Source organism: Anser anser, assembly GCF_964211835.1.
Source record: "Anser anser genome assembly, chromosome: 1".
NCBI lineage: Eukaryota > Metazoa > Chordata > Aves > Anseriformes > Anatidae > Anser > Anser anser.
The window spans coordinates 132,768,945-132,791,233 of NC_139720.1; the positions used below are offsets into that span (position 1 = coordinate 132,768,945).

Consider the following 22,289-nt stretch of genomic DNA (forward strand, 5'->3'; position numbering starts at 1 on the left):
TTTGAATCATACCAACTTCAAATATAGTTAGAAATGGTGTGCCAATATATTTTAACATGAGGTTTGACTTAAATAAAAACAAACACTTAATTAAAATCCACAGATCTGACAGCATTACATTCATAGAAAATCTATAAGCCCTTTCCATTCACTGATGTTAATTTTAATACATATCTTTTTTTTTTTTCTTCTTCTTCTTTCGGTTGCATATCAGTATTTGAAAAGTGGATGGACAAAGAGAAGTATTTCTTCTAGGCAGGAGATTTAGGCCTATGCTTTAGAATATAGACAAATAGAGCTTTAAATTCAGGTCTTTTCCTGTATGATCCTAAGGAGGCCACTGGATGTTTTACTTACTGTAGGCTTTATTTCCTGTTCAGTTGCAAAGTATACTGGAAAGCCTTTTCATTCCTAAAGACAACCTTCAGATCAAGAAATATTTTATTGATCAAAATATTCTATTCATTCAATTAAACAACACAAAAAAGCTGAGGTGGTGAATTGTTGTAATGAATTATAGTCCTTCTAAACTCCAGCTATATTTTTATGTCTAGAAAGGACTGCAAAGAAGACATATGATTATAACAGAATACATCAGAATGTAGCAAAGATACTTTTTATAATAAGCTCTTAATACGCCCCCTCCTTCCACCCTCCCCCCCCCTTTTTTTGGGGGTGGGGGGGCAGGGGGAGAGAGAGGGGAGAAGGGGAAAAACCAAGGCATGTATATTGTTTAGAAATCTTTCTGAAGTGATGGTTCTGCTTGACTTTTCTATGTTAAGCTGATTAACTGTTTCTGACCTTTCAAAGTATGTCTTATATAATCCTGAAAGACCACCAGAGTTGAAACTATTCTGTTAGTTTTGATGTCCTCATCAGGCTTTCTGTCTGTATCACAGGCAATCCTAATTCACTTGTTTTTAGTTAATCTGACAGGTCATTGTTAACATCATTACTAATAGCAAACTGATACACGTTACACATGTTTTGACAAGTGGAGTCTTTAAGACACAGCAGCGCCAGTTAATTAGAATAGAAGGAAATGCTTATTTCTTTTGCACATGAACTGGATATTCTCTTAATATTTTGGGAGTAGAGGGGAATGGAGTATGTTTACTTCGTGGGCAAGCATATTTCTGGCTGCCTGAAACCAAACAGGAACTGAGATGGAAAGTATCCTGACACTATCATGCACATCATCACATTTAGATTTCTCTTTCTGGTAGCTATTTGTCAAGCAGATTATGAATGAATCATCACTCCTCTGCTGCTACTATATCTAGCAGTGTATGTTATGACTAACATTTTTTTTCTATATGTGTAACCAATTTTATTGTCAAATATAAAATAAGAGCTCATCTGCTGAGCTCCATCCATTCCTCAGAGGCAAAAAGCAGAAAAGACATACATCCTTGCCTGGTGAATGCAATGTAACCTAACTTTGAGCCACTGTTCAGAGGAACTGGGAGAACAGCATCATTGTGGTCAAGTGAGTGAATTAAAGACCATCCCTGAAAGTTTTGCCAGGTGAAGTAGTGTGGTTTAAGGAGTCATTTGAGTGAATAAATGTTTCATGGCTAAAGAAAACTGTGACATTCATAAGCAGCAAAGAAAGAGAAGAGAGTAGGATTATGTGTGGATTAAATGGGAGAAAATTTTAATGTGACAATGAAAATATAGCACGGGAGTTCTGGAGAGAAGCTTTCGTAGAGATTTGTTTCTACTTGTGTTCACCAACCCAAGAAAGTATGCATAAGTTAGACTGGACTAAATCCTTAAAAACCAATATCTGAACAGTAAAATTGGTGTTGTCCCAGTTTGAGTTTCCAATTTTGATATAAAACTTATGAACTATACATGAAGAGTAATTTGGCTATAAAACAAGAATGGAGCAAATATTTGGAAGTAACAAACTCCTTTCCCAGCTAGGTACTACGCTTGGCAAATGCATCTATAAAAGTCAATCATGAAGTGTGTTTATGCAAGGCACAAGCTGCTGAGTCAAAGGCACATCCCCTAAGATGTTCATCCATTCCCAATTAGACAAAAACATTTGCAAAAACCTGCATGGTTGTAGCACCTTTCTGTCAGTGTAACAGGCAGCCCCCAGAGCTGTACTTTAAGGTGTGACTTCTGGTTCTCAGCCCCAAGTCATGTGCTCCATGGGAATGCACAGCAAGTCCCCCCATGCCTGCATGCCTGGCTTTCTTTCCACTGGAAATCTCTGTGGGTGTGGGGAGGAGGATGAGTGCCCTTAATGCAGAGACCTTCAGTCAAAACAAGATACCACTTTTCCATTTATCAGGAATAATTTGCACCAATGCTAAGAAACGGCTCCTGTGCATGACCCACTGTGCCTATAGGGACTTGATGGAAATGGGTATCCTGCCACAAATGGAAGGATGGAACAGATGTGGAAAGCATTCAGGAGAAGAATTGGAAGCAGTGGGCTCCAATATATCTACCTACAGCAGTGAAGCAGATTGCACTGGCCTTGATTATATCTGTCCTGGGAAGGGAAAGAGCAAGAATCTCAGGTTGCAGCTGCTTTGTTTGAAAGGTTTGGTAACAAAATTTTTATGGAAAATGCTTTCAGACAGTAGGAAAAAAAAGCAAGCTGGTGGTTTCAAAACTATGTGCTTTCATTTTTTGAACTGCAAGAAAATTTTCCTTCCAAATCACTCTTGGGATGGATAATAATAGTGGTTTCCTTTGTTATGTGCTAGGCCATATCTTTTCCCTGACTTGTGCTAGAGAGAGCTCTAGCTTATTCTAGCCTCTGCCCCTTTCCTAAGCCTGCTCCTGTTGTAATATAATTGCTTTCGGGTGTCTTCTGTCTTAATGCTTTCTGTCTTAATTTGATTATGTTTAATTTTATTGAAAAGTAAAATGTGTGTTAAATTATACATCTTTAAATTGTTATGTACCTACTATACCTATACTGATAAACATCTGTTATAAAGTTGCCCTACAATATTTTCATTTTAAAAAGGAGAAAATGAGAAAAGCAGAGTAATGATAGAGTGAATATGAAGAGGGACAGACTTGAGTGATAGCCTAGGTCTGAGAGTGTGCTGTGGTTTGGCATTTAAAGACAGGACTCTGAAGTCACTTTCTTTAGGTAGTAAAGAAATGCCAATACAGCAATTTCTCTAATCACAAGGATCGACATTTATTTTGAGATTGAGCCTGCTTGTTTGTTAATTAGCATGGAGGAGTTGCACTGCACTCAACCCTGCAGCTCAGCAGGCCTCTACTGCAAGATTTACATTTCACAGAGAGAAGCAGTCTTGGTAATGAAATGATGCTTTGCAGAGATATGTGTGGAGAAGCACAGCTGGATTATGTAAATGTGATTTATCCAATGCTGTAGCACACGGGTCCTGTTACTCAGATGCTGATCTATAATTCACTGATGGCTCTTATGATTTCACATATATGTGTGCAGTGATTGGTATTAACTTTTAAGATCATTTATTTTTATGTATGCCATAAAAGGCTTACATCAAAGTTAATATATATCCCCTACATCTCTCCTGACAGCATTTTGTGATGTTTATCTTCTCCAGCTTTGTCATCAGTCACAGTGACATTTTCAAAGGAGGAAGATTCCTACTGAATGCATCCAATTTAGTCCTAAAATTAAGTGAGTGAAAGATGCAAAGGAACCAAAATGTAACATGTGGTACCTATTTGCTCTGTTACATTGTCCATGTTCTCCTTTCAACTAGGAGAACATTTTGGATTTTTCTTATTATCTGGAAAAAAATAAAAATAAAAATAAAAACAGAAGCATGGGAAGGGGAATTTTGCAGAAAACTTTGTTGGTACCTCTTCTGTAGCTGCAGTTTCTGAGAAGGCTCTCAAGTAGCAGAGAGATGCCGCCTTTGTTGGGATTTGCTTCTAACTCACTTGACCCATGTTGCATTCCTCGTGCTTCACCAGTTACCCATGAAAATGCAGACTTATGTCTTTGTGCTCGCCGAAGCCAGGGCAAGGGCTTGGCCTTGCTTCAGTTCTCTGTCTCTCCCCTTTCACTCTTCAGAGGATCAGAAGATGCTTTTAGCCCGATTTAGCACCTCCGAGGTGATTCATTTTTAGGGGGGGCTTTGAGGAGTATAACAGGGCTGGTGAGAAGGATCCTTCATCACACAGGGTCTCTGCCCTGACACGGACAGTAGTTGGGAGAAGTGGCCAGGCTGGGGTGATGTGTGTGCCTGAGAGTCTGGAAGGGATGAAACGAAGTCCATGAGAAATCATCACACCAGCATTTTAACTGCTGGCAAAGCGTAACCTTCTCCCAAGAAACCCTGCTTGCTCTTAACCTGAAAATATATTAATACATTTCCGCTCCATTAAAGTTATCTGTAAGCAAGAAACAAGAGAGTCAACCCCCCATTTTTAAGCTTTGGGGAATTTCCTGAAAGTGATTGAATCACTAAGTTCAAACAGAGAGAAAAATATTCTGACAGCATGTTGCTTTTTTATTCTTTGTGCAAGTAAGGAGATTTGAGTATCTAAAATCCCCATTGTATTTTAGGAATGCAAGATAGGGTCAGGAATTGTAGAAAACAAAAGTTACCATTGTTATTTGTTGACCCAGGAGCCTGTTCTGCTGTTTTTTGAACAAGCGGGCAGGCACTGACAAGTCACTGAAATGAGAAATTTACAGATGGTTTGAGCACTGTGGCCAGAGGTAGAGGGAGCAGAGGGCTAATGCATCTTGTAAAAATGTAAAATCTCCAGAACAAAATACTCACTTAACTGATAAATTAATGCATGTTTCTTTTTGAAAAACTGTAGTCTACATGGACTCTTTTTAAATGAAATAGTTTATAAACATTAAAAGATCATATCTCTTCCTTGTTTTAAAAGTACTATGAAGAGAGATGGGGTTTCAGCTTCCTACACACATCCAAAATCTAAAAATTGTTAGGTTTTGATATTCACCATTATAGGCAAAAATGCCTTTGAGAGTGGCAATTGTGAGCTAGAATATAGTAACAGGGCTACAGAAACATGCAAAAGAAAGGCTCAGACCAGCTCAACGTCTCATAAATCTAGCTTAGCAAATTGTAGCAGGAAGGATAGGCACCAGTTTGATATTATCTGTAGCGTTCCTAGAGGGGCAGAGGCCCCAGACATCCTCAGGACATCTAAATGGTTACGGACTGGTTCTCTGGGGAATCCCTGTTGTGTAGTCCCAATAGTACTTCAGAGAAGACAAATTAAGTGCTTCTCATTTTTCCTTGAACTTGAAACATTTTTCAGTTTGAAATTTTTTCCTTTGAGGAAAACCTCAACTCAGTAAGTACTTCAGTATTTGGCTCCTCAACTGAAAATCCCAACAAGGCTAAACTGCAATGATGTTTTAGTGGGTTGAAGGGCTGGATTCACGAGGGAAGACTAATGCTTCTGTAAATTCTACATAAGTCTTAAGGAAAATTGCTTACACTGCTTATTGACTACAGGATAACAGAAAGACATTCTACTTTGTCCCCAGCTGAAAGTCTGTACCTCTTTCTTCAAATGGAATATTGCAGTATTCTAGCAAATTGATATTAATATGCTCTTCTTAATGTTCTTTCTCTTCACACACTACTAAAAGGCTGGTATTTGATAGATGGTACCAATGGCAGAAACTGTTGCACCACAGCTCTCTCTCCTTCAGAATATTTATCTGACATTTCTCTAAATTTCAATAACTGGCTGTACTTCTTGCTAGCAAGATACATAGCTGTGTAGTAGTTTCCAACTATTAAGTATACATCAAAAAGCAAAGATGAATGACATTTAAAATTGTTCCTGAATAGATCATTATGATAGTGTCCCATCATTCCAGTGGATGTTCGAAGGTTACTATAGCACAACATATTGTTAAATATTAAGCTCGGTATTTTCTTTTCTAAAGATATGTTTTTCTTGAGGTTTTTACTTTTTTAATGCACAGAAGAATATGTGAAAACCATAATAGTACCTGCAGAGTTACTATTGAGGTGGATCCTCAGGTGTTTTCATTCCTCCATAGAAATTATGCCCCCCCTTATATTTGCACAAGGTAGACTGTGACAGTGGACTAAAGTAAGTTGCTTACTGCCATACTAACAGCAGAGGGAGGAACCAATCCCAAACATATTTTTAGACTATTGAACTATAATTTCCATGGTTTCTTGCTATATCTTGCTATGTATATGCTTTTAAAATAAGGCAGTGTTACAAATAATCTAAAACTAACTGAGTTTGAAACAAATGATTAATTGTCCTTGGCACTACTTAAAGAAAGCCATTAGTGTGCATATCACAGGCTCCATCCAGCTGCCACAAAAGTTTCTGTTAAGATTTCCATTTACTTCATTATGACCTGGAGCAGACTTCAGGACTAAAAGTGTATACTGTCCATTTGGAGTAGGATTCCACTTTAACTAAAGCAGTTAGATGTGCAGATTTTCAATAATAAAATAAAAAATAATGATAATAATTACAAGGGACAATTGTTCAACTCAGTATACACTGATGTGTAATTTACAAAGAAAAAACAAAACTATTGGCTCGGGAAATCAGTAAATAAAATGTAAAGCCTCAGGAGAGGCACAGATGTTTAAATTTTTTTTCCTCACATTTTATATCTGTATTTCCTGCAGAGAAAAACCCAAAACACTAAAGTGTCTAGGATCTTCCACAAGAAAGAATTCAGAAGAGCACGAATTGCAAGAAATTTTAGAAATCTTTAACATGTGTGATGGTTTGTTGTGTGCTTTGGAATAGAAAACATTACTAAACTAGAAACATGTAGTTGATGTACCTCACTCAAGTCACTGGGATTTCAGCTAAGCAGAAGCCTAGAAACCAGCCATCAAAATTGACAGATAGGATGTCTCACAACCCTGTCTGATTTTGCCGAATTCTTGTTCTTATTTTTGATTCCAGGAAAGTGAATATTAAAAATCTTGCTGCTGTCACTGGGGGGCAGCTGGGCCCTGCTATGAAGTTACTGTCTCAAATTCTACCAGGAATGTATAGGCAATGCTTCTGGTCACGAAAAACTTTTGGATAAATTTGAACATAATGCCTTTTCTTGCATACTCATTATGAAGTACCAAAAATGTCCATCCAACTGATTTGTTGCAGTGGCTGAAAACAGTGATGCTTCTGTTTGGCACAGTTGGTGTGCTGAAACATTTAATGTTGTGGTGCTCTGTGATTGCAGCTGGGAAGGCAGCAGTTACCTCAAAGCATGAAAAATATTTCTACATACCTGTTTTAGAAAATAGTAAAAAGTGTATAGAAAGATTAGGCAGTGATGTTACTTGCTTTTACATTCCTATAGTGACTAGCTGGGAAATATAGAAGACCATCTTGAATGCCTAGCTAAACTGCTTCTATGTTTTGTGTGCTTTAAACTGTTCAGTTCTGAATGCTTTCTGTAGATTTGCAAGAGCTGAAACCCAACTTTTTGCAGTTAACATTAAGTATCTCAGCAATGTTGCTAAAATGAAATTACTTCTATTCTTTATGCATACTTTGTGCATATTTTCTGCATATATTCTTAAGGGCCAGTTTATTAACTGACAGTGTAAAGAAAACATATCTGGAGAATAATCTGGGGAGCAGAGAGAAAACTGCTCTTTAAACTGTGTTTAAACCTTTGAAATTGTGAGCATTAAGTGGTCATAGATCTTTTACTAGCTCTGGGAGCTGCAGTTGGTTTCATTCTGGAAGGAAGTATTGAGGCTGAAAAAGCTTTTCAGAACTACAGGCATCCGGCATATTGCCTGAACAACAGCCAAGAGCAAAGTTGTTTGTCAGAATAATACAAGAATATGAATTTAATTCATTAGTATCAGTTATTAGTTTAATGCTAATAATAAGAAATGATTGGCAGAAATATTCTAATGAATATATTTGTGAATTACACAGACTTGCACCGTTTAATTGTTTTTCCTCACTATTTTTTGAAGAAAGAGTAAAATTTGAAAAATCCCTTGTTCAGTGCAAGGTATTCACAACAGTTTTCAGCCAAAATGTACACAGCTATCACAGTCAGTATAAATCAGGATCATTTGTGTCAGACACATATTCCCCATCGCGTGATTTAAAGAGAAATGATGATCTAATGTGAACTCACCTTTTTCACGTTTCAGTAAGCTCGGTTCTTTCAAGCATACGAAACATAGGTTTAGACCAAAGTAATACTCTGATAACTCACAGCTGTTTCAGTGGCCCATATATTTAATTTGCAGTTATTTGTAGTCTTTTTCAGAAAATAAATTCTTTCACTTTCTTTTATGTTAACCCTTTCCTTGAGAGTTGTGGGGGATTATTGTCATTCTCACTTTAATTACATGATTTCAGAGCAGTGCACACTCTATATAAGAACAGTCCTAGTGACAGAAGACAACACTGGAAATTTTGGCATTGTAGCAACTTCTTTTTCTTTGCATTAAGTACAGTCTTATATCTGCAGATATTTATGGGGTATTTTAGAAGGAAAATTGACTGCTTTCCATAATTTTTACTTTTGATTGTTTTCTGTTGGCCAAAGGAATCTTGCCCAGCTGGCATCTCTTTAACCCACTGCACAAGATGTTTATTGTACCTAATTTCCAAAGTCTAATAAACTATAACATCACAGACCCTTCCTGTTTATCTTCAGACAAGCCATGTTTCACCTATACATGTGCACTAGCCTTACGTTGAAGCTGAACAGCTTATTCAAATACAGTCCTGGAAGTCAAGGATTACTTGTACATATTTCATTTTAGCACAGGCAGTACTGACATGTTCATTGTGATTCTTAGATTTCTAAAATGGAGGATATTTCTTAATTAATTTCACTGAAACACAAGTTCATATGTGCTATCGAATGCATTCCTTTGCAGAATTTTTTTCTGAAGTGGTTATAAAAGCTACATTGGTTCTTGAATAAGATACAGTACTTACCCCTGTAATCCTAAACTTATTGTCATGACAGCTGGGGAGCTGGAAAGGAGCAGCACTCTCTTTCTTTGTGTTTCTTTCTTTGGCAACTATGATTGGTGTATGGTGGAAACATTGAAAAGAATTCATCTTCCAAATGACACTCTCAACTCAGCCAAAAAAAAGAGAGAAAGGAAATTAAGTAGATTAAAGGAAGAGACTATTTATCATTACTGTGAATAATTGTAAGAATTTTAGCAAAGTTTAGTTTTGAAAGGCTTCAGAAATGAAAGTTAGTAACTTCCAGGACTGCTTTGAAAATTAGAAAGATTTCTAAAATCAAATGAATAAGCAGTCATCTAGCAGATGAGTGGAAAGCTCTAGGAGATTTAGGTCCACAATGGTGGCCTGACATCACATTTAGCACCAAACTTTGCATTTTCTCCACAAGATGCAGCTTCATACAAGCATTTGCTTATTCAGTACTTAAAAATTTAGAACAAGTTTCATTTGTAGATAGCCTTGATTTTCTAGTTCAGCTCTTACCTCATACATGCTGACACCTGGAGATTTTTCAAAGAGTAGAATTTTCAGTGGTAAATGCCTACTCATGAAAGTACACCTTGCTAAAATATATTAATTTTACAAAAGCTTTAATTGAGAAAAAGCATAGCTGAAGCAGGATTCCTCATCAAAACCAGAGCAGTCTTTCTTCCTCATCATAGCTACTCTTGTACCTGGGCTGTGGCAGATATAGTTTGGAGCCATTGCTATGCCTGTTTTCATGCACAGATGTGTAAAACCAGATTACGTCCAACCTTAGTGATGATGAGAAATTTCATTTATGATTTCAAGTTAACTTTTCATTGCTAGATTTTTCTCCATGTATCTGGCTTCATATTTACACACTCCTAATGTCTGTATTTTTTGGATACCTGCTAGATGTATAGAGGCTTGTGGCAGACAGCCAGCGGGTTCAGATGCCATGCATTAGGCTACATTAACACAGCAAACCATGACTGCCAGGGAACTCACTACTTGAAGCAAGTATCCACAACGGCATTTGGAGTACTAAAGAGTTTAGATTAACATAACCCTTAAAAAAAAAAAAAAAAAAAAAAAAGTTTCTGCATTTACAGCTTCAGAAAGGCATTTTTTGAGAGAGGCAAGGAGTCTGTGGCAGTTCTGGGAATAAAAGTCAGATTTCCCGGCTGCAAATCATGTGTCTTGACCACAAAACTTTTTCCTTCTCAGAAAATCCAATTTTGTCCTGGCTTGTATCCTTGATTATTGCTTTTTTTAAAGAATCTGCAGATCTTGGTTTGGTTTGCATGGTGTCATATGATACTTCAGAATAATGTCTCAGATGAACAATCTTTGAATATTGAGAGACAGTATTTTAACTTACTTCAGTTGGGTATTTTAACAATGACTACAGTTATATTTTACTGTTGTCTGTCCAGGATGTGTCTGATCCCATGATTGCTGGTTCATTTTTACAATAGTAAGTATGTGCATTTTTAAAAGGTGTGGAGATATCTGAGTATGACAGAAGGTCCTTCAGATATCAGTTAACATTAAGATTGCTTGTCATTGCTTGTATAAGCAATGAAAGCTGTGAAAGAGAGCTCAGATGGCCAAGTAGGCTTTTCATTTTTTATAAAGTTGCTTTTGTTATTTTTATTTTTTTTAGAACTTCTTTTAATAGTTATATTATTAAAGGTACGCCTTCTACCTTTCTCTATTAAATACTAGGAGAAAAGTGTTTCAAAACCCTCATCTTTCTAGACAGTAAAAAGAGTCTTTCTTTTCAGGTTCTCAAAATCCTAAACTACGTGGAATATTTTTAATACATAAACACTGTCAAAATCTTCAGACTCAATTTTAGGGTTTGCTTTCTGCATATAGTTCAAATCTGAAAGGATAATTAGAAACTTGTAAGAAGCTTGTAGCCTTCCTTTGCTGTTAAGCATTTAAGTACTTACTCAGGACAATCTAAAAACCATGTAGGTGTCCCTTACTTTTGTATTTTAGTGTTGTTTTTAGGTCTTATATGTTTTCGGGGGGAGAAAAATACCTGGAATTTGCTGTAAAATTGGAGCAATAACAATCATGTTTTTCTGTGTTCACCATCATCAAACTAGGGAATATTATAGGCGTGATCCTAAGTCAAGGCCATTAAATATCTACTTTAAATTTCATAAAAATCAGAGATATTGTCCTGTTTTTCTGAGCTGCTATTATGTAGATCGTATTTTTCCTTTCATTTCTATAGGATCATTTACATTTTTATACCAAAAGCTTCCCTCAAAATGTGAACTTTAAAGGACTGCAGTCTTTCATACATGAACACATTTGAGTACTTGGCTGCATTTGTGAATTGGGTGGAGATACAGATGCTTGACAGTTGTAATGCAGCCACTAAAAAGTATGTTTGAAATTATGTATATTGAAAATAAAGTAGAGAATGACTGTTCTCCCAGTTCCCAGGAAGTAACTGAAAGATTGCTGGTATGTTGGGGACAGAGGGAGGTAATTGACACTTTGTACTAATAAAGACACCTTAACCTGTTTAGAAAAAAATATATTTCTGTTCATTTTTCCTATCTTGTTTATCCTATTTTTAACTGTGATATATATGTGGGGAATGCTATACTGTGGGGTGGGGACTCAACTGTTTTTATGCATTTCTCCAGCAAAATTATGTTTCTATTTGGACTGGAACTTTTGGACGTCAGTTCAGCTTATTTTTAAGGCATTAGTACTGAGTACATGATTGGTACTAATGCCTTAAAAATAAGCTTATTGCTTTAGGCAGGTAGCCTCTAGTAAATAGGAGAGTGGGAGGACCTTCGGACTTCATATCCAAGACAGTGTAGCACATATGTTCTTTTAGCATCTTATTCTCTGGAGAGCAGAGAATTGGTTAATTACCTTCCGTGGAATACGTATGTCCTCCAAAGTCACATGAAAATGCTGTTTAAAATAAGGAGTCGAATGCAAAACCTGAAATGTAATTTGTTACTATGCACAAATAAATGTAATAAAAAATATCCCCCTTAATAATACATGATAGATTCATGTGAGAAGCAGAAAATACACTAACTGCACTTGAGAGGAAATGACCTCCGTAATTCATTTGAACTTCACCTTTCATCTGTTATGAGCAAATTTGTCAGAGAGATCATTCTCTGTCCTCAAATCTGCAGCATGCCCCAGTATATCCTCTCACCTCTTTTTCACATTTCTCCTTCCCTTTGTCTAGCAAAGGCAGAGACAAAGAAGCAGAAAAAGCAAAATATGTTTTAAATGAGATATGGATGCAAACTCTACTAGCCGTGATGTGAATTAGTGAAGAATATAAAATGTGTAGGACAAGCAGTTCAATAGTCTCTGTGCCTGCTTGCTCTGTTTATGTTTTATTCTACTTTTGTTTAGTTTAACAAACTTCTTGTAATTATAGCATCATGTTACTTTATTTTATCAAGTGCATTGCACACAAAGATCAAACAAGGGCTGATATGATTCTATTAACAATTTTTAATTATTCATTTTTCTTCATACCTTGCAATTTAGCTAGGCATAGCAGAGGAATTCTGAGAAGATAAGCTCACATAAAGCAGCTGGAAGAAGCCTCCCTGACTTAAACATCACTTTCCTGCTTTTTCAATGCCACATACAGGAAAGTCTCTTCAGAAGCTCTCTAGTATAACATTAGCAAACAAAAAGCTACTGTATGTTAACTTCAGACTTCATTAAACTCCTTTATATAGACTTGGATTATTCAAACAGGAAACTATTATTTCCCATTTATAAAGCCTTTTCTCATTCAATGGAAAGGTTTTGTGGTTACTGTTAAATTAGTTTATTAATTTCTATTCTTAGACATTAATTTTCCACGAGTGAAAACAGACCTAGCTAGTCCAATCATACAAGAACCTGCCTGCATCGAGAAATCTGTTCCGAAAGTCATTTTGGGTTCTCCAGACCTGAAGTAACTTATCCTGATCACACATTCCCCAGTTAACAAATGGGTTTCTACCCCTGCTCTAACACTGTTTCCGAAAAAGTGGGATCACTCTATGGGCTTTCACTGTGTCTGAAGGGATGGCTTTGACCATAGTAATAACCCTTGTGGAGAACGCAATCAGCACAGCAGGCTGTTGTTGCTGGGTGTTTTGCCTAGTCATCTGGGAGCTGCAGTAAAGAAGTATAGTTGTAGGGCCAGTGTTGCATTTTGATGCTGTCAAAATTACCCTATTTGTTTGTTATATTCTATGTAGCTATATAACTGCCGGTCAATTTACTTGATCATTCTTTTCAGAGGCTTTAGACTTAGAGAAGTCAACTCATGGCATCATAGGACATTTCAGGTTGGAAGGAATTTTGGAGGTAATCTGGACCAACCCATTGCTTAGTTAAGCTATAAGCCACAAACCTACATGAAAAGCTTTTCTTTAAGTTTATTATTATTATTATTATTATTACTATTATTATTTTATTATTATTTTATTATTTTAGTATATATTTTTGTTGGATACTGACTGATGATATAAATCACCTTACTTAAGTAAGCTTACAAAAACCCTTCAGCTAGCACAACTTTTCCCACGTCCATAAAAATTCCATTTATATATGTATGTGAATTAGCAAAGCTAAAAATCACAATATTTATCATATGTTTACTTTCTATTTTAAGTTTCATCCAGGTTTTGATCTTTCATTCAGACTGGCATCTTTTGTATCTGATAACACCATCGGGGGGGGAAAAAGAAAAAAAAAGTATAGCTTTGGAAATACTATTACTCGTTGATGTGGAAATACTTATCCTAACCATTAACTTCTGTAATGTGGTGGGACATATATAAATTTTACTTAAAGTAATGGATTTTGGAAAGCAAGATGACTGCAGGGTAGAAATATATTTCTTTTCAAGTTGAATCTGTCTATCTTGCTTTAGAAGATGTTTTCTTTTGCATGTAATGATTTTCCACTTTAACGTGCTGCTACTGAAGAGAAAAGTGTGAGGTAATATTCCTCCTAAAAAGAACTGTACTGAATAAACATATATTTGTATTTTCAGACAGGTGTGACGGTGCCTTTGATTTTATTTTTTGTCAAGTACCAGTATCTCAGTAGGACAGTTCTGGGATTTGCTGTATCTTCTTCCATCTGAATATGCATCTTTAAAGACAGGGAAACACAGATCATTACGTATCCCTGTTAATTGCAGTGTGATTAATTTATCTGTCTGTTAATAGGGTGTGTGATGTGCCATGTGCCCTGATAGTCTCATAACTCTGTTAGTGCCAGATGTCTGGCCTGGAGTCTGGAAGAACTCTCTTTACTGATGCTTTAAGTATCTGGTGCATCCACAACCACATTTCATGGATCTGCTAAGTGCAATGATTGAATCCAGCTGTTGTCATTCCATGTCTTGCTATCATTTGCCAGCCACTCACCATGAGAGTTGGGCAGGAAACAATTTTACCATCCCATTAAAATTTTCAGGGATTTAAATAAAAAGAAGAAAGGGGGCGGGGGGGGCATTTTAAGGCCTAGAAAGGGGGAGAAAAAAAAATGATTGAAAACAAGATTCAGAATAGCTTGTCTGTCCTTCTGACAGTCACTTCAAACTTCTAAGCTGGGTATCTTCATGAAAGATTTACTTTCTTGAATAAATCTTTTGGAACCATAAATTCCTGATGAAAAGCATTTAGCATCCAAATTCCTGACTATTTCTATGCACCAGAGCCACTATTTGCCCATAGACGATCTGTGATCTGTCTTAGTTGCAAAGGGTAGATTATTTTTCCATTTGAGTAACTGCCAAGACTTTGGGAAAAGCAGACATTGCACACTGGTTTCCCTCTCACCACTCTGCATCATCCATGCTTCATATAATGCTGTTCGGTTTATTTGCTGAGTGTATGGATTGAATTTACTGCCCCATTTTCATTTTAGTCACTGTCATCAACACAAAACTAATAGGAGTAGTAGGTACACATCTGTCTTCACAGTGGACTTTCTTTTCTGCAAAATGGGAGGATGTACACCTATGTCTATTTCTGTCTATTACTCACCTAAACATCAATTCTGGCCCTTATTTTAGTGCTGCATTTTATTATTCATCATATCATACTACATTATACATTATTATTTTTATATTATATTTTGCTAAAAAAGTACTTTATTCTAGGTATTGTACCAGCATAGTAGGTGATTGTCTTTTACAGACTAAAATTGAGAATCTAAGGATTTACAGTCCTAAGGTATTTAACCAAAATTCCTGCAACAGTCTATAACTTAAAAGATCTACTCATTGGAAATGTTGACCTAACAAATATACTATGGCCATGGAGGTGTTAGCCCTTAAGGGAGAATGGAAAAGGGGAAGAACGAAAAAGAACAGTCTTTTTTTTTTTTCAAATTCGGGTATAAGCTGAGGGTTGAATGCTAGAAGGCCTAGAGCTAATTGGCATAGGAATGAAAAATAGCACCATGTTCAAACACTGGGTAACTATGAGCCCTGCAGATTTTTACAGTGCATATTAGCAAGTGGTCAAATACCTGGGCAGCTGCAACTAAACTATCTAATGCCACTTAAGTATGTCTATGCATGTTGGAAGCGTCATTGGTGACTACAGCATATGACTACTTTGTCTATATAGCCACAGAATACAGTCTTGTCCCCACTGAATGCAATGATAAGGCTTCCATAGCTGTGTTTTTATCTGTTGGCTCTCAGAAATGTGCTTAGAGCGTGTACGTCTTTTTACTCCTTCTAGACTTTTCTTTGCACTACGACAAAGAGTGTGTGATGTCTTCTCAAGAAGCTGCCGGTACCTCTGTGCCAGTGCTTCCCAGTGGCCAGGCCCTGTGGAGTAACAGTCCTGGCACATTTGGCTCTTGGGCATGTGGCACATTGCTAAATGTCAGACACCACTGGTTTACTGCATTGGTGCAGCTTTTGGGTGTTCAGTACATCAGTTTTTCTATTACTGGAAAGGAGACAGTATGATTTGTTGAAAATGATTTGAATGTCTTATTAAATTGTAAGTGAGTCCTTTAAAAAGTGAAATTCTTTATAGGTGAAATGACTGGATAATTTCTAAATGGTATAAATCTCTCTTCTGATTTATGGTTATTTCTATTCATTCTGCAAAAAAGATCAGCAGTAAAAGGAACACACCAATGAACAGCTTTTTTGATATTTTCCTTGACTAGTAGTGTATAAATAATTTCTGAGAGATACTATTAACTTCCCTGGTGGGACAATAAAAATGCTAAATAATTCTAAAACTGACAACAACTCTACCCACCAGTTTATTTCTTAACATATCAAAAAAATATGGCTGGTAGTTTCATGATCATTTTCTTTAAATGATTTATATATATATATATATACACATATATAATTTTTATATATATATATATAATATATATATATAAAGATATAGCTGTCAGCTATAGACCTTGTAGGGTAATCTCTCAGATATATATATTTTATTTATAGACTTGAAGGCTTTTTTATGATAGTCCTCCACAGCATAGCTGGATATCTCATAAAGTTTAATGTTTAACAATGTTTATCTTTTGAGGGAACAATATCTTCATTTTAAGGGCAGGTAAGGAAAGAACAGTGAGCTCAGGATTACCCAAGGTCAGCATGGAAGCACACAATAGCAACAGAGCCGGAGTGTGAACTTTGAAATGGTGTATCTAGTCTCCCTCTTCACAGTGTCTCTTCCACTGCCACACACTGCTTATTTATAAGGAACATTGTCACACACTGTGAGATTTAGTTTGAGTTAATGGCAAGATGTTGATGACTATTATGTCTCTTCTTGCAATGGTCTTTGAAAATGTGTTCATCAGTATCCCAGAACGTCACCTGTGAGCCCTTCTCATTGTCACAGTCCCCATTCAAATGCTAGAAATAGGCAGAAAAAAGGTCTGCTAGTATGAAAGCATCCCTTCAATGGAAGGTGACTGACAGCTGCCAGACACATTGGGCTGTCTCGCTGCATGATCCAGCATAAGCAGGGCTGACTTCCAGCCTGCAAGCACAATGTGTGGTGTGCGGGGTCGTTGGCTGGCTCCCTGGGCCCCTGCTCCCAGCCCATGGGGCCGACACCCTTGACCCCTGCCAGTACAGCTGAAATGGGCTCAGTAGGCTCCCAGCCAGGGCCTGGGGCTCAGACCATGGCTTTCAGCAACAAAAATGATAATGGGAGAAAACATTTGTCTTTGGAGTCACTGCTACCACCAAAGTGAATATTCACCCCCATTCTTATTTAAATAGAGTGCATATTTGAGACTTCACTTGTTTTAAAAGCTTAGTGAGATCTCCGAGGAGAGAAAAATAGAAGCATGCTGTCAAGATTCTCTGGCAATTAAAAGCAAAATAAAAGAACGCTTATTTGGCTGGGATTTAGAGTATGTAATTTCAGTGATGTGTACGCGCATATGTATGTATACATAGTTATGCTTGTACATAAAAGTCCATGTGTGCAGATAAAAAATACATATTGGTGTAGTTCATCATCAGCAAAAAGCTGGGATGTCTGAATTATTTGATAAAGGTATTTTGTGGAATTAGAAAGTTTCTTGCCTGATTAATACGGATTCACTCACTGATTGAATTCAGCAGAACTATTTGTATCAGTGAATCTTCTTAGTCCAAGCCAATGGTTACTGTATGGATTGAAAATATACACAAGTAAAAACCTAAAAATTTTGCATATTTTATACATAAATTACCCTAAGAACCTTTAACAATTCTTCTATTACTTCATCATGTGTAAAACAAGTAAATCAGATGAATTATAAAAAATTGCTCATTTCCAAGTGTTCAGTACTTGAAATGTTACTCCATACTGTTGCTGTATGTGTAATACTTACGGTTCAAACCAATTTTCACCTACAAGAGTTATAGAGTCTAAGAATTAGGTTTGTTTGTCATCCACGTCCTTGAATAAAAGCACAGAAGAAGGACCAAAAGGTGAAATATGGTGCAGTGTGCTTCTGGTCATGAAGGCTTCTGTCCAGCGGGTAACTTCTCGGAATTACTGTAAAAAAAGCAGATCTATATAACTTTTTTGATCTCTGCTTCAACCTCCACACACATGCAGACACATGGAAAAACCTCTTTATTCATCAAGATGAAGAAAAGAAATGTATCACCTTAGAAGTGTGGTAGGGAAAGGGTCAAGGAGATGAGGAATACTATATTTTCAAACCAGGGCCTAGTACAATTGGTTAGAATTATGTATTGGTGGCAATATCTTGTTCTTTATGTTAATAAAATTATGGGTTATACCCATCATTAAAGAAGAGCATGTTTTATAATATTTTAACAGAGCAATGGCAGAGTAAATGGATGAAGATGGTATGCAAATTTGTTTTACATGTTATATGCGACATATGAGGTGCCCTGGCTGCTGCTGGCATTTACATTTTAAAGGCCATTCCTCTCAAGGAATGTGTTTTATTGTTTATGTTCTTTAAAGTTATGCTTTTGTTATGATGTTTCTCATAACAAAACATTTCTATGTGTAAATAAATGTATGTAAGAGTATGAAACCATGAGGGCTTTTTAGGTTTTTTAGTTTCTGTTTAACAGAGGATTCATTCATTCTGAATGATGAATTATTATTATTATTATTACTATTATTTTTTCTAATCATCATATCACAGAATGGTTCAGGTACGAAGAGGCCTCTGGAGGTCATCCAGCCTAATCTCCCTGTTCAAGCAGGGCCACCCAGAGCAGGTTGTCCAGGCCCATGTCCAGGCAACTTTCGAAGATCTCCAGGGAGGGAGACTCCACAACCTTTCTGTGCCAGTGCTCAGTCAACCACACTGTTAAGAACTGCTTCCTGATGTGTATCCAGAACCTCCTGTGTTCCGGTCAATGCCCATTGCCTTTTGTCCTGTCACTGGGCACCACTGAAAAGATTCTGGCTCCATCCTCTTTGCACCCTTCCTTCATGTACATAACACTGATGAGATTCTTTTCTCTGGGCTGATGCCCAGGGCTGATGCCTTCTTGGCCAAATCTCTCAGCCTTTCCTTGTACAAGAGATGCTCCACTCCCTTAATCATCTTTTTGGCCCTTCACTGAACTCTCTCCAGTGTGTCCATGTCTATCTTGTATTGGGGAGTCCAGAACTGGACACTGTACTCCAGGTGCTCCAGTCCTCACTGGTGCTCAGTAGAGGGGAACACTCATTCTGTTACAGTCAGGGTTTCATCAAGGTTGCCTGAAAATGTGCAATTCTCCTGCCTGGAGGGTCTGCCCAGATGTCCCAGTTGGTTTGACAGTACTCTGTCACAATTCTCTAACCTTACCTGAAGGCCAGTTATTAAGACAGTGACAAGCTGAGGTAAAAAACAAAACAAAACAACACAACCACAAAAAAACAAAGGCTGATTAAAAGCCAGCTGACATTATGTGCTTTAACCAAGCTTTCTCTTCACATGCTAGTGCTAGGCCAGCTCCTGATCCAGTACTTGCTGACCACTTGAGGAAACACACTGGAGACCCATGGAAGATGCAGGATAAACACTTAAGCCACCTGGTTGTAGTTCAATGTTTCATGGTTTCCAGTACTTACGATCTTCCTGGCTTCACTGGGAGTTGGATCAGATCCTTAATGCACTCAGAAAATCTAACAATTGTTGGTGTTGGGGTTTCAAAAATCAAATATGAAGTTTAGTTGCGGATTTATTAAATATTTATATGAAACTTAAACCTGTCCTTTTGTTTTTAATAAAAGATATAGTCGTGTAAACTCTCTGTGAAAATCTGGTATGTAGGACAAACAGGATTTCTTACCACTTGTTCATAGTTGATTTTATATCCCCCTTCTCACTAATCTAAGGTGCCTTGGAGAACTATGTATATGTTGGTCTACATTTTATAGTAGAGCTTAATTGCTACAAAGGATGATCTATCTGGTACAATTTTTGTTCACATTAATAAACTCTCTTGGTAGTTATATAAACATTTACTGTAGTCCATTAATGAAAAGTGTGCTGATGCAGGTGTTGAGTGCACCACAATAAAATTTTATCAGTCAAGATGTTGTTTATTGTACTCAGTCACATATTCTGTTGTACTCCCAGGTATTGAGCCTGAAGTGGAACAAATGAAAAACTGAGATTAGAGCCTCTTAAAATGGGAAAGGAAGCTAAAGAAAAACATTGTAGCCACTGTACCCTTTTTCATGCAAAACAATGCATGACTAATTTATAGGAAACAATATTATTTCTCCAAGTAGACTTTCTATGATTAATTTTTTTGAGACATAATAAATACTGTTGCCATAAAAACAATTGAAACCAAGAACTCTTGACAACTCATTTTAAGTCTGGTAGGTTTGAGAGTAAACTGAGCTGCCCATGGAGAGTTGGTGAGAGTTTACTTGCTGTAATTGTAATAAAGGAAATTTAAAAACCACAATCTGTTTCAAGTCAAAAATGAACAACTGAATATTGTCTTAAACATTTTTTCCTGTTCTTGGCATGTCTATGCTCATTAGGTGACATTATCAGGCTCAGGATACAGATGCTATTTCTTTTAGATAAGTAAAACTATGCTCTTTCTGAACCCTTCAATCCGTTAATGTAAAATCTGCAGTTTCAGAGTCTTTGTTTCACAGTGTAAAAAAAATCAAAAAATAAAATATAGGAAAAAGTCATAAGTAGGGATCAAATAGTATAATCTATTTGTTTCTATTTTGTTTCTGTTTGGTACACTTCACATGCCTAATAGCCTTGATATGATATAAAATATATTTGATTATTTTATGCTATATATCTTCATTATTTTTCTGTTTCTAATATTTATTCCAGAAACATGGTCCTTTTCAGATTTGCATGCCATTTTTAGCTATTAAAATATTACAAAAACATAAAAAACATCTTTAAAAGAATGCCGGGGGGGGGGGGGGGCGGGAGGGGTGCATGAGCATTTGTGGCTGGTGTTAAACTTTCATTTGAAAACTAGTATTAATGCCATTATTATTATCTGATATTATCCTTTTTATTTTAGGCAAAATATGGTGTTCTGACCCAGCTTCTAGATGCTTATGTAATATATATATTACATTATGTATATATGTATATTTAATAGTTTTATTTTCTGAGGTTGTATACTGGCAAGTATATCTACCAAGTGACTTTATGTCTGAAGAATCCCTACTCACGATGGTGCTCGCAGTTTTACACGGTTTAACCATAGGAGGGAGCCTCTCCTCTTCCAAAGTTACACAGGAAGATGCAATCATGGGCTTTTGGAGGTATCTTTAAAAACAGATACTTGCGCATCTTCCCACCAGTTTGCATCTGGAAGTGTAAATGGCCCTGTCCTCCTCTAATACAGATCCACTGCAGATTCACAGGCAGGTACGTTTACAGAGAAGTCAGAAACAGCTACGCAGAAACTATCAAACCCTGCTCCCAAAAAAAAGTGTAAGACTGTCATAATACTTTAACATGAATGGGATTCAGTCTATTAGAAAATAGCTGGGTTGCCTAAATATCTGTCAGTGTCGCTACAGCTGCTGTAGGAAAAAGTACTTGTTTTCTTCTTGCTGCATATGTTGTGCTCATTTTTTTCTCTGTCATCGCTATCTCTATTACAGACTATAATTATTGGAGAAGTAAATATTTTGGTCCTTATTCACTTATTACAATCAGGTTAGGTTTGGCCTTAGCAAGAAGCTTACACAGTTCAATGTAAAATTTGTGTTTTAATGGAGTTGATTATTTGGACGGAAACCTTTGCCTGAATATATTTAAATATGTTTGTGTCTACTTTGGTTACATTAAATTGGATTTGTAAACTGATAAAAGAGAGAGGAAGAAAAATTATCTATAGAGTAAAAAAAAAAAAAAACAACATGGAAAAGTGCAGAAGCGAAGCATATTATTAGAGACAAAACAAGCAAACAAAAAACAGATAATGGTTGGAGAAACTTGAGCAGAAGAATAACTTAAAATGATTTATTATTAAATCTTAGTACTCTAATTCATGTAAATTGTCATTAATTTCAATTTTAATACATTTAAATGAAATCTAAAGGAAGCTACCCCTAAAGTTTTACATTATCAGAAATTATTTCCCAGGCTACTTGTGCTTGGTAATTCAGCTTGTGTCTCCCCTTCATGGTGAGCAGATATTTTGACCATCAGGCTTTCCAACTTCTTCCTCATTTTACAAGGTTGAGCTTGGGCACTGAAGCTGGAGTGGCCTCTAAATGAGAGACGGGGATTATGCAGTAAGTAGGCTGTGCTAGGGGTGCTGAGTGAGCACACATGAAATGCAATCAGGAAAGTGGGGTCTCTCAAAACTGCTTTTCTAAGTT

At 36.6% G+C, this 22,289-nt stretch overlaps 1 protein-coding gene across 2 annotated transcripts in view; it reads left to right on the forward strand.

The window, feature by feature from the left end:
- Positions 1–22,289, forward strand: part of MID1 (midline 1) — a 251,968-nt gene that overhangs the window by 36,264 nt on the left and 193,415 nt on the right. Inside the window, exon 1 of one of the 2 annotated variants that reach the window (XM_083822003.1) lies at positions 21,233–21,327. The exons of the other annotated variant lie outside the window; for it this stretch is intronic. The gene's annotated coding sequence lies outside the window, so the exon portion shown is untranslated. Of the gene's footprint in view, positions 1–21,232; positions 21,328–22,289 lie in introns of those variants that run through there. 2 annotated transcript variants of the gene reach the window in all.